The following is a 13,860-nucleotide window of genomic DNA, read 5'->3' as shown; positions in this document are numbered from 1 at the left end:
ATGCCCCACCACAGCAGCACCCCGGGGGAGGCGGGCAGACAGGCAGGCAGGCATGTGTTGGCGGGCCCAGAAAAGCTGGTACCTTGCACAAGTAAGCCATAGATCTGCGGGGGAGTCAGTCCCAGCAGATCCAGCTACCTCACAAGGACGGCTCCCAGGCAGGCGCCTCCACTGTAGTGGCTGTGCTCAACTCGGCGGGCGCACTACAAGACGAGTTGAAGTGAGAGCTCACTTCTCAGGAAACGTAGTGGCTGTGCTACAGGCGATCGGTCAACTGCTGGAGCTTAGCTTTTTCTCTGAGGGGAAGTCCATGAGTTGAAGTGACAGCTTGCTTCTCAAAGAGAGGGTTACAGCGGAAGAGGGGTGGGACGAGACCGGGGAGAGAAGCTGGACCAGCTGCTGCTACGAACTCCACTTCAGGGAAAGGACAACATGAGGAACAGCTAAGTGGTGAAGTCAATGGCTGTCATGAGTCGAAGTGAAAGCTCACTTCTCAGGAGGAAACTGAAACTGTCCTTATGCAGACAGTGGTTGGGGAGAGAGGCACGGCCAGCTGCGCCTCGACCGTAGTGGCTGTGCTCAAGTGTCTGAACTTGAAGTCGAAGTGAGAGCTCACTTCTCAGGAAACGTAGTGGCTGTGCTACGGGCGATCGGTCGACTGCTGGAGCTTAGCTTTTTCTCTGAGGGGAAGTCCATGAGTTGAAGTGACAGCTTGCTTCTCAAAGAGAGGGTTACAGCGGAAGAGGGGTGGGACGAGACCAGGGAGAGAAGCTGGACCAGCTTCTGCTACTAATCCTCACCCACATCCTGGAGGACCACAGCATCCCACACAAAGTGGCTGTGGTGAAGTCAATGGCTGTCATGAGTCGAAGTGAAAGCTCACTTCTCAGGAGGAAACTGAAACTGTCCTTATGCAGACAGTGGTTGGGGAGAGAGGCACGGCCAGCTGCGCCTCAACCGTAGGGGCTGTGCTCAAGTGGTGAAGTCAATGGCTGTCATGAGTCGAAGTGAAAGCTCACTTCTCAGGAGGAAACTGAAACTGTCCTTATGCAGACAGTGGTTGGGGAGAGAGGCACGGCCAGCTGCGCCTCAACCGTAGGGGCTGTGCTCAAGTGGTGAAGTCAATGGCTGTCATGAGTCGAAGTGAAAGCTCACTTCTCAGGAGGAAACTGAAACTGTCCTTATGCAGACAGTGGTTGGGGAGAGAGGCACGGCCAGCTGCGCCTCAACCGTAGGGGCTGTGCTCAAGTGGTGAAGTCAATGGCTGTCATGAGTCGAAGTGAAAGCTCACTTCTCAGGAGGAAACTGAAACTGTCCTTATGCAGACAGTGGTTGGGGAGAGAGGCACGGCCAGCTGCGCCTCAACCGTAGGGGCTGTGCTCAAGTGGTGAAGTCAATGGCTGTCATGAGTCGAAGTGAGAGCTCACTTCTCAGGAAACTTAAACTGTCCCTATGCACTAAGTGGCTGTGCTATGGGAGTTCGGTGGACTGTTGGAGTACCAGCCGCAATTGGGGAAGTCCATGAGTTGAAGTGACAGCTTGCTTCTCAAAAAATCACCAGACTGGATCACGAATAGTGCATCTGATCCCTGAGCTCTCCAAAGGGCGACCCGTGGACTGCTGGAGTTAACCTCCCTCAATTGGGGAGTGACGGGCAGGCGGGCATGGGCAGGCAGGCAGGCAGGCAGGCTTGGGCCGGTGGGCACAAAGGAGCTGGTACCTTGCACAGGTATGCCATAGATCTCTGGGGGAGTGAGTCCCAGCAGATCCAGCTACCTCACAAGGACGGCTCCCGGGCAGGCGGGCATGGGCAGGCAGGCAGGCAGGCAGGCATGGGCCGGTGGGCACAAAGGAGCTGGTACCTTGCACAGGTATGCCATAGATCTCTGGGGGAGTGAGTCCCAGCAGATCCAGCTACCTCACAAGGACGGCTCCCGGGCAGGCGGGCATGGGCAGGAGGCAGGCAGGCATGGGCCGGTGGGCACAAAGGAGCTGGTACCTTGCACAGGTATGCCATAGATCTCTGGGGGAGTGAGTCCCAGCAGATCCAGCTACCTCACAAGGACGGCTCCCAGGCAGGCGGGCATGGGCAGGCAGGCAGGCAGGCAGGCCCAAAGGAGCTGGTACCTTGCACAGGTATGCCATAGATCTCTGGGGGAGTGAGTCCCAGCAGATCCAGCTACCCCACAAGGACGGCTCCCAGGCAGGCGGGCATGGGCAGGCAGGCAGGCAGGCAGGCTAGGGCCGGTGGGCCCAAAGGAGCTGGTACCTTGCACAGGTATGCCATAGATCTCTGGGGGACTGAGTCCCAGCAGATCCAGCTACCTCACAAGGACGGCTCCCGGGCAGGCGGGCAGGCAGGCAGGCAGGCGGGCAAAAAGGAGCTACTAGTTATTGAAGCAGTTACTTTGAGTATGGAAGATTTGTGTGCATGCTTGGAGGATTAACGTTGCTGCTGAGCCGTCCAAAGGGCGACCCTTGGACTGCTGGCCTTTACCTCCCTCAATTGGGGAAGTGAATGATGAGTTTAAGTGAAAGCTTGCTTCTCAAAGAGGGGTTACAGCAGAAGGGGAAGAGGAAGAGGGGTTGGATGAGACTGAGGAGAGAGAGAGAAGAGAGCATCCACTGTAGTGGCTTTGCTAGTGGCTGTGCTATGGGCGATCGGTGGACTGCTGGAGTACCTCCCGCACATAGGGGAAGTCCATGAGTTGAAGTGAAAGGTTGCTTCTCAAAATCAGCACACAGATCAAGTACTCCATTTGATCCCCGAGCTATCCAAAGGGCGACCCGTGGACTGCTGGAGTTTTCCACCATTTCCCGGTGGCTGGGATGGGTCTCGGCTTCTCAAAGCCATGGCACTGCTGCATATGCAGTGCAGCTTCTCGTAAGAGAGCTGTCCCACGGACAAACGGTGCATTACTGGAGCTTAGCTTTTTCTCAAAGGGGAAGTCAATGAGTTGAAGTGAAAGGTTGCTTCGGAAGTCTATGGCTTTCATGAGTTTCAGTGACAGCTTGCTTCTCAAAGAGGGCGTTACAGCGGAAGAGGGGTGGGACGAGACCGGGGAGAGAAGCTGGACCAGCTTCTGCGACTAATCCTCACCCACATCCTGGAGGACCACAGCATCCACAGTAGTGGCTGTGGTGAAGTCAATGGCTGTCATGAGTCGAAGTGAGAGCTCACTTCTCAGGAAACTTCAACTGTCCGTACGCACTAAGTGGCTGTGCTACGGGAGATCGGTGGACTGCTGGAGTACCTCCCTCAATTGGGGAAGTCCATGAGTTGAAGTGAAAAGTTGCCTCTCAAAATCAGCAGACTGGTCGAGTAGTCCACTTGATCCCTGAGCTTTCCAAAGGGCGACCTGTGGACTGCTGGAGTTTAACCTCCCTCACCCTCAATTGGGGAAGTGAATGAGTTTCAGTGAAAGGTTGCTTCTCAAAATCAGCACACTGATCGAGTCACCCAGATCCTGGAGGACCACAGCCTCTACGTAGTGGCTGTGCTGAAGTCAATGACTTCCATGAGTTCAAGTGAAAGGTTGCTTCTCAAAGGCGAGGACTCGCCTGTTTCATTTTCGCAGCGAGACAGGCAGCTGCAGTAACACTCACAACCACACACACAATGACAGCTTTTGCACAGAGGCTCATGAGTTCAAGTGACAGCTTGCTTCTCAAAACCATACTTCTGGATCAGGGAGTACGTCTTCCACTCCCAGCCAAGGGCACTCCAAAGGGCGACCCGTGGACTGCTGGAGAGAGGCAGCCTGGCTAGTGGTGGTGGTGCCAGGCATTGCCTTACCCCCTGCTTGCACCTCACCTAAACACGTGCAGTCAATCATGGAGTCTTTTGGAACTGGGTGGAAAACTATCCGGATGAGTTGACTAAGCTGTACCGGACGCCACAGAAATGAAATGAACTCAAGTGCGGTGCTTTGCCCTCACAGTCAGTCACACACACGCACGGTGACAAACTCTGCCTAGTGCCTACAGAGACGAATGTAATGATTCAGAGTTGATGTTGTGAACTGTAACACAGCCACTAAATAATAATAATAATAATAATAATAATAATAATAATAATAAGAAGAAGAAGAAGAAGAAGAAAAATATAATAAAAATAATAATAAAAAGAAAAAACCAGCCTGCCTGAACTGTAGTGTGCTTGCCAACCAAAGGAAGGGTGGAATTAAAGGGAGGGGAGCCTGCCTGTCACTCCCACGAGGGCTTGAGGGTGGGGTATCCCAGCAGGGGGAGATTGCCCTTCAGAAAGACCAGCTGCTCCACCAAGTCCGGCTCCAAGCGAGAGCGGTGAGGGGTCACTATGTCGCCCGCCATAGAGAACACCCTCTCGCTTGGAACACTGGTGGGTGGGCAGCTGAGTCGATCCATGGCCACCCGCGACAGGTCCGGCCAAATCTGAAAGCGGGATGACCAGTAGGCCAGGGGGTCCATGGAGCAGTCCTCCATGGGCTCTGACAGGTAACGCTGCACGGTGGTTGCAGCGTCATCCTGGCCGGTGGCTGGGGAGGGTCTCTGCCCAACCACGGCGTGCAGAGCCTCTTCCCAATACCCCTGGCCTGTGCTGCTGCTGGGAGGGATGCAGGTGAGGCTGCTGCTGGTGCTGCTGGTGCTGCTGCGGGGAGGGGTGGCCTGCTCCTCTGCCTCACTCTGCCCCACCCTCTTGGCCCATGCCGCCCGCACTTCGCCCACCAGCGTTTCTACCCAGTGCTGCCTGCTATTTGGCCCACAAAACCCATCCTTCACACGAGGGTCGCACATGGCTGCCAACATGTGGACCCTGTCGATTTGGATGGGCTCCAGCCTCCGCGTCAGGCCGTCCCTCAGCCTAGTCACCGCTTCGCGGACCTCGGGCTCGAAGCGCCTGCCGGTGACGGGATCCCTGTACTCCAGAAAGTCGCCCATCTGTTTCTGGAGATGCCTGCATACAGGGATCACCTGGCTGAGGAGGGCAGAGCTTTTGCTCAGGGTCTCGGTGGCGTTCAGGAACGGCTTGAGGACCGCCACCAGCTGGGACATGGCGTCCCACTGCTGCTTGCCCATGTGGTAGACGCCCATGTCCCTGACCCTGAACAAGTCGTGGATGGCACGCTGTTGCTCCACCATCCGCTCCAGCATCAGGTAGGTGGAGTTCCAGCGTGTCACCACATCCTGCACTAGCCTGTGCTGCGGGAGATTCAACTCCTCCTGCTTCTCCCGCAGCAAGCGACTGCCCTTGACGCTGTGGTGGAAATGGCCTGCCACCTTTCTGCAGCTCTCCAGGAGGTTACGGATCCCGGACAGGGGACCGAGGTTGGGCTTGCTGCTGCCCATCCCAAGGCCATCCCTCACCACCAGGTTCAAGACGTGCGCGATGCAGCGGATGCCCTCGAATCCGCCGTCGCGTACCGCCTTCACCATGTTGGCTCCCCCGTCTGTGACCATGTAACTGCGGGTGACCTTCTGCCCAGCTAGCCACCCATCCACCATGTGGTTCATGGCCTCCGTAATCTCCGCTGCCGTGTGGGACTGGTCCATCACTTGCGTGTGGAGGAGGGCCCAGCAGTAGCCCTCCTTGCCAGTCCCTGTAGTGCTGGATCCTTCCTGCCCCACGGCTGCCCACCAGTGTGCCGTCAGGGACAGGTAAGCGTGCACTCCGCCCTCGCTGGACCAAATGTCTGAGGTGAAGTGCACCATCCGTGCCTCTGCCTGGCACAGACGACCCAGCACTAACTCCCTGCAGGAACGGTACAGGGAAGGCACCACCCGCCTGCTCAGGGTGGTGCGACACGGCAGCTTATAGTATGGCACCACAAGTGCCATCAGCCTCTTGAAGCCTGCGTTGTCGACGAGGCTGAATGGCTGGTCGTCCAACGCCACCATCTCACCGATTGACGTGGTGATCTGGGAGGGCGTTGGAAAACGCCATCTTGTGGTTCCATACTTCCCCCACCCCATTTCCGGCAGGGTTGCCTGCCTAACCCTTGTGGGGATGGGAGATGGAGAGCTGAGAGTGGAAGTGCCAGCAGCAGCAGCAGCAGCAGCAGCAGCAGCAGCCTTCGGCTTTCCCCTGGAACCAGTCGCCTTGCCCGCCTCTTTCCCCAGCAAGACCGACTGGTGCTGCCTCTGAAGATGCATCTTCATGCTGCTGGTTCCATAATGCCCTGTCGATGAACCCCTGCTTAGGCTGAGTTTGCAGTGGCGACAGACAGCAAAGCGGGGATCCGCTCCCAACTCAAAGTGGTCCCACACGATGCTTGTCTTTCGTTTCCGTGGTGACACCACCAATTGCCCGCCTGAGCTCTCTGGTGTTGCCACAGAAATGGGTGGCAGCGGAAGAGGGGTGGGATGAGACTGGGGAGAGAGCCTCGGCCTGCTGCTGCTCCTCCTCAGCCCCCACATCCTGGAGGCCCACCGCCTCCTCCTCCTCCCCCCCTCCACTGTGCTGAGGACCTCGTCTAGGTCCATCAGCGGGCTCGTGGGCTCAAAGGATAATGAAGGAGTTGGGGATACTCCTCCTCCTCTAATGGCACTGCTGCCATGTGCCTCTTGCAAAGGGGCACTTTTCCCATTCCCACCCTCAAAAAGAGAACGCCGGGCACAAGTTGCAGAAGAGAGTGGCTCTGCCTGCTGCTTGTCCTGCTTCTGTTTTGGAGCAGTCAGCCAAGGAGTTGCCCGTTTGATTTTCACAGGAGGAGAGGCAGCCTGATTACTGCTGCCAGCCTGAGCCTTGCTGCTTTCAGCACGCCTGCTCCCTCTTTTCATGATGACTAATAAAATATACTACTAATAATATGTATAAGGTACTACTAAGAATATGTATAAGAAGAATATAATATGTTTAAATGTAGGGAAATGGGACAAGAAGTATGCTGTATAAAAAGAATAAAATATGATACTACTAATATAATATGTATGAGAATATACTAATATATATATACTACTAAGAATATGTAAAAGAATATAATAATATGTTTAAGAATATTACCAATAAATGTAGGGAAATGGGACAAGAAGTGTGTGTATGCTTTCCCCAAAATGCTCAATCTGTGGCTGCCTGTTGCACTTCACAAAAGCAGCACACTCAGTCCAAGTTACACAGAGAAGAAAAAGAGAATAAATTTTTTTTGGTATTTTTTGGTATTTTTTGGTATATAGAAGATAGAAGGAAACACAATCAGGATTTAAGAGAGGGGAGGGGGGAAAAGAACCAACCAAACACTACTACTATAAGAAGAACAAAATATGAATACTACTAATAATATGTATGAGAATATACTAATATACTACTAAGACTATGTAAAAGAATATAATAAAATATGTTTAAGAATATTACTAATAAATGTAGGGAAATGGGACAAGAAGTGTGTGTATGCTTTCAAAAGAAAGCTTTCACAAAAGCAGAACAGTCAGAGGGGGGGGGCAACCAACCCAACCCACCAAACACACACTCCAAAATTTAAAAATAAAGTTTATATTAAATCAAAGTAAGGGAAAAACACAGGGCAAACTAAGCTATAAGTCAGAAAGAAGCAAACAAACACACACACACGCGCCAAACTAAATCTATCCTAATCTATCTCCAAAGTCCAAAGCAGGAGCACTAACTAACTAAGTGTTCCCTCCACGAACGCCAACCCACAAAGAGACACAAAACAGAAAGTTCTCAGGGTGGGTCTGCCTTAGTCCCCCCTCCAACGCTGGGATTGGAGGATGATGCTTTCTGAGGAGATCAATTCTCATCAGGATTGGGAGTTGAATGTGCCTGTCATCGCTTCCAAAAAAATAAAAAAAACCCAAACCCCGATTTTTAACAAAATATTGCACGTGAACCACAGGACGCAGAAAGTTGAGAGTAGTCTCAAAATGACCCCCATCCACGACTCTCTGTGCACAAGAATTTTCAGAACGATAGCTTAACCCCCCCCCAGTTATCCCCGATTCTTTTCCGCAATGCAATCCTATGGGCGAAAAGCCGAAAATGCCGTTTGAGCCGCGCGGTTGACCCGATTTTCAAAAAAATATAGCACGCGACCCACACGACGCAGAGAGGTGAGAGTGGTCTCAAAATGACTCCCATCCACGACTCTCTGAGCACAAGAATTTCCAGAATGATAGCTTCAAAAACAACGTAGTTATCCGCGATTATTTGCCGCAATGCAATCCTATGGCGAAATCTTTTCAAGATGGCGACCGGAGCGCTCCGCCTGAACTAGGAGCTCCGAAAAATGGTCGCTTCTCTTCGCCTTGCTTCTAGGGGTCCGCGGTCCGCTCCTAATCCGCCTCTGGGTAAGGCGGAGCAGGCCAATCCGCTACTGCTTCTACGCTCCTAATCGGAGGGGATCACACCCCTACTTTAAAGCAGTAGTGTAGATCCCCCCCCATGGTTAGTTTCCTGTAGCAAAACACCCAGTTTCCTCTTTCCAACTCAAAAAATCATTTTCTTTAAAGAGAGATCTAAATGATGGTCTCTAATGACAGTATATAATTAACCCAACTAGAAGCTGCAGAAATGGTAATAATTCTATCTCAACATGGAATAACAAGTTTGGGTTGGTTCGAAGCACCAACGTTGTTTAAATTGTTCATTTATTGTGAACCACCCAGAGAGATTTTGATATTGGGTGGTATAGATACACAATAAAAATAAATAAAAGACACACTCTAATTATGGTTTCTGGATTGTAAGCCTATAAGATTGTAAGCCTATGCGGCAGGGTCTTGCTATTTACTGTTTTACTCTGTACAGCACCATGTACATTGATGGTGCTATATAAATAAATAAATAAATAAATAAATAAATAATAATAATAATAATAAAGGCTAACGGCATGTTAAAGACAGAGGAGAGGATAAGACATAGGGATCTGAGGTACCAGGAACTGCCGGGAAGTATAACCGTAGCCACCATTTAAAGACCCCCATTCATGCCTTGCATTCGACTGATCGAATACCCACTTCCAGATAAATAGCTGTGTTCCTCACACAGCAAGGAAGGCCCAGTAATTTCCTAAGAAATGCAGACTGGACTCTTTCAAGTTAAGCCATTAAATCCTAATATCCCAATAGGAATACCCTAGGTAAGTTGGGCCAGAGTCTTAGCTTTGCAAATTTGAATTGCAGACGGGATGAATTGTCCGCCTTGCATAAAAAAGAATATTTATTTATTTATTTATTTATTTATTACATTTCTATACTGCAGACGCTGACTGCAACCAGGAAATCAGAAGACGTTTACTTCTTGGGAGGAGAGCAATGACAAATCTTGATAAAATAGTTAAGAGCAGAGACACCACACTGACAACAAAGGTCCGCATAGTTAAAGCAATGGTATTCCCCGTAGTAACCTATGGCTGCGAGAGCTGGACCATAAGGAAAGCTGAGCGAAGGAAGAGAGATGCTTTTGAACTGTGGTGCTGGAGGAAAATTCTGAGAGTGCCTTGGACTGCAAGAAGATCAAACCAGTCCATACTCCAGGAAATAAAGCCAGACTGCTCACTTGAGGGAATGGTATTAAAGGCAAAACTGAAGTACTTTGGCCACATAATGAGAAGACAGGATCCCCTGGAGAAGAGGCTGATGCTAGGGAAAGTGGAAGGCAAAAGGAAGAGGGGCCGACCAAGGGCAAGATGGATGGATGATATTCTGGAGGTGACAGACTTGACCTTGGGGGAGGTAGGGGTGGCAACGGCCGACAGAAAGCTCTGGCGTGGGCTGGTCCATGAAGTCACGAAGAGTTGGAAGCGACTGAACGAATAAGCAACAACATACTGCCCAATACCCGGAGCTCTCTGGGCATGATCTGATTTGCTCCAAAATTGGCACAACTAAGGATTTATTTAGAAGCTATCGTAGTGCCCAGTTACATGTGTGTATCTTGAAAAACGACAGAGATAAATGCAGTTTTGTAAATGGGGTGGAAGCTTTAAAAATTCCCTAAAAATCAGGGGATTATTCGATTTATTTCAAAATTGGCATAAATAAGGATCTGTTTCGATGCTATCATCGTACCGAGTTACATGTGTATATCTTCAAAAATAAAAAAGTTATAGGCATTTTTCTTTTCCAATGCAAGTCAACGGCGGTTCTGTTGTCGATACCAGAAGTTAGTGAAATTGCATCTCCTTGGTGGCTCTTTGTTCTTAAATGGAAGTGGTTACCTGGTGGCCTAGGAAGGACAATTTCATCACAGGAAATGATGGGTTTATGTATTAATTATATGTCTATACCACCCAATAGCTGAAGCTTTCCCCCCCACCAAAAAGGAAACCATAACCAGTCACACACTATGAAAGACTAGTGTTTGTTCATTTGGATTACAAGTAGGGTAGAGGGGAAAATCCCCTCTCCTCTTTAGTCTGGAATCAAAGGGAAGTGTTCTAAGCTAGGGTGAGCCTATGAAAAGTAGGACAGGGCTCCTGTATCTTTAACAGTTGCATAGAAAAGGGAATTTCAGCAGGTGTCATTTGTATGCATGTCACACCTGGTAAAATTTCCTCTTCATCACAATAGTTAAAGCTGCAGGAGCTATACTGCAGCTATACTGTGACCAGATTTAAAAGAGGGCAGGGCACCTGCAACTTTAACAGTTGTGATGAAGAGGCAATTTCACCAGGTTCCCCATATATACAAATGACACCTGCTGAAATTCCCTTTTCAATACAACTGTTAAAGATACAGGAGCCCTGTCCTCCTTTTCATTTGGTCAGCCTATCTAAGCTATCCTCACCCACGTGTGGGGTGGGGGCAGAGCATTGTTGATGGTTTGGCATTCAGCAACGACACAGTTCTTGTCCGTTTTCAACCAGCCTAAGAAATCAGATCTCAGATAAAACAACTGAGTACATCACTGCATAATTACTTACCCTTCGATCCTGATAGAAGGGGGCTTAGAGAAGGAGGTTGGGAAGACGATGGCATGGAACATAGAGAAGACTGAACTAATGATATGGTCTCCTGGGCTATAACAATTCAAAGGATAATATTGATCTCTCCTTAAATTCAAAGGGCATTTTGACTTCAGCGTCTCCCAGGCTGCACAGTGCAGCAGCAGCAAAAAGAACAGAACTAGGAGAAATAGCAAGCTGAGCATGCCTTATGGCTGTTCCGTTAGAACCCTCCTCAGATCCTCCCACAAGACTAAAGCTGTGGTCAGTGACTTATTATTAAATCAGATGGGGTCCAACCAGGGCTTCTGCTCTAAAGGGGATGAATGCTAAACCTCACTCCAACAGCATCTTGGTCTGCCCAAAGCCACAACCCGAGGTCTCGGTGGTGTGAAAAGTATTTATGGAATAATACATCCATGCTCGGCGAAAGGAATTGCCTCCTGTTGCATCTCATTCTGATGTTTATGTTATTGACATCAAAAGTATTTTTGGAGGGAAATCCCTGGCGTGGTGGCAAGAAGTAGAAGACTAAATTACCATGAATTTAATAATTATAACGTGAAGAATTCCCTCCACCGCATCCTAAACCCTCTGTGTGGGCTCATGCACAAGAGCGTGGCGAGAGAAAAACATGTTTGCCAGGAACTTATCCATCAGTGAAACAGGGGGAAAGTCATGGATGCCCCAGGGTTCTTTACTGAAGAAAAACTCCAAAAACTTTGCAAAGTTGGGAAGGTTCTTCGAAAAGTGGGATATATGGTGTGTGTGGACGTGTTTTTAAATAAAATGAAGTCATACACATATATAAAAATGAGTATAATATAGTTTACATATCCCTCCCCCCAGAATGATTAAGGTACTTCGGGAGACATCATGGTGCACCTACTCATCTCATCTGGGATAGATAAATGTTTTAAATAGTTATTTCTTCCTTAAAATCTGCTGAGCCCTTTAGGCCAGAAGACTGCAGATGTTGTCACAAATGAACCCTGTATTCTGCTAAGGTCAAGGTAGCCTTGGAAGACATCAGAACTTCCGGCAGCTTGCCAGCCTCTCTTTACATCAAAGAATCCACAGAGGGGAGAGACCGTACAACCTTTGAAGTATTTGAAGAGTGCTATCATGTCTCCCCTCCATCTTCTCTTCTCCAGGCTAAACATGCCCAGTTCTTTCAGTCTCTCTTCATAGGGCTTTGTTTCCAGACCCCTGATCATCCTGGTTGCCGTCCTCTGAACACGCTCCAGCTTGTCTGCGTCCTTCTTGAATTGTGGAGCCCAAAACTGGACGCAATACTCTAGATGAGGCCTAACCAGGGCTGAATAGAGAGGAACAAGTACCTCACGCAATTTGGGAGCTATACTTCTATTAATGCATCCCAAAATAGCATTTGCTTTTTTTGCAGCCACATCATGCTGTTGGCTCCTATTCAGCAAAAGAATACTTATAGCCTTATTTTTCGCTCTTCAAGGGCTTCCCCAACTCCCCTTCTCTTCTTCCGGGCTGGCAGGATTATGGGGTTTTCTCGGAAGGGAAACAAGTTCTGACCTTGAGGCCTTTTGTGGTCGCTGCTTCATAGAATCATAGAATCATAGAATAGCAGAGTTGGAAGGGGCCTACAAGGCCATCGAGTCCAACCCCCTGCTCAATGCAGGAATCCACCCTAAAGCATCCATGACAGATGGTTGTCCAGCTGCCTTTTGAATGCCTCTAGTGTGGGAGAGCCCACAACCTCCCTAGGTAGCTGATTCCATTGTCGCACTGCTCTAACAGTCAGGAAGTTTTTCCTGATGTCCAGCCGGAATCTGGCTTCCTTTAACTTGAGCCCGTTATTCCGTGTCCTGCACTCTGGGAGGATCGAGAAGAGATCCTGGCCCTCCTCTGTGTGACAACCTTTTAAGTATTTGAAGAGTGCTATCATGTCTCCCCTCAATCTTCTCTTCTCCAGGCTAAACATGCCCAGTTCTTTCAGTCTCTCTTCATAGGGCTTTGTTTCTAGACCTCTGATCATCCTGGTTGCCCTCTTCTGAACACGCTCCAGCTTGTCTGCGTGCTTCTTGAATTGTGGAGCCCAGAACTGGACGCAATACTCTAGATGAGGCCTAACCAGGGCCGAATAGAGAGGAACCAGTACCTCATGTGATTTGGAAGCTATACTTCTATTAATGCTGCCCAAAATAGCATTTGCCTTTCTTGCAGCCATATCGCACTGTTGGCTCCTATTCAGCTTGCGATCTACAACAATTCCAAGATCTTTCTCGTTTGTAGTATTGCTGAGCCAAGTGTCCCCCATCATGTAACTGTGCATTTGGTTTCTATTTCCTAAATGTAGAACTTGGCATTTATCCCTATTAAATTTCATTCTGTTGTTTTCAGCCCAGCACTCCAGCCTATCAAGATCACTTTGAAGTTTGTTTCTGTCTTCCAGGGTATTAGCTATCCCACCCAATTTTGTGTCATCTGCAAATTTGATCAGCCTTCCCTGCACCTCCTCGTCCAAATCATTAATAAAAATGTTGAAGAGCACTGGGCCCAGGACTGAGCCCTGCGGCACCCCACTCGTTGCCTCTCCCCAGTTTGAGAAGGTTCCATTGATAAGCACTCTTTGAGTCCGATTCTGTAGCCAACTGTGGATCCACCTAATCGTTGTTCCATCTAGCCCACTTTTAGCTAGTTTGTTAATCAGAATGTCATGTGGTACTTTGTCAAAAGCTTTGCTGAAGTCAAGATATATGACATCCACAGCATTCCCACAGTCCACAAGGGAGGTTATCCTATCAAAAAATGAGATCAAATTAGTCTGACAGGATTTGTTCCTGACAAATCCATGTTGGCTTCTAGTAATCACTGCATTGATTTCAAGGTGTTTACAGATTGACTTCTTTATAATCTGCTCCAGAATTTTCCCAGGGATGGATGTCAGACTGACTGGTCTGTAGATCCCAGGTTCCTCCTTTTTGCCCTTTTTGAAGATAGGGAC

General features: G+C 49.4%; 1 protein-coding gene across 1 annotated transcript in view; it reads right to left on the bottom strand.

Annotated features, from left to right (window-relative positions):
• Positions 1-13,860, bottom strand: part of LOC134396274 (zinc finger protein 420-like) — a 647,156-nt gene that overhangs the window by 487,074 nt on the left and 146,222 nt on the right. The gene's annotated exons all lie outside the window — the stretch shown is intronic.

The sequence above is a fragment of the Elgaria multicarinata genome, chromosome 3 (assembly GCF_023053635.1).
Source record: "Elgaria multicarinata webbii isolate HBS135686 ecotype San Diego chromosome 3, rElgMul1.1.pri, whole genome shotgun sequence".
Taxonomy (NCBI): domain Eukaryota; kingdom Metazoa; phylum Chordata; class Lepidosauria; order Squamata; family Anguidae; genus Elgaria; species Elgaria multicarinata.
This window is presented reverse-complemented; position numbering and strand designations above follow the sequence as displayed.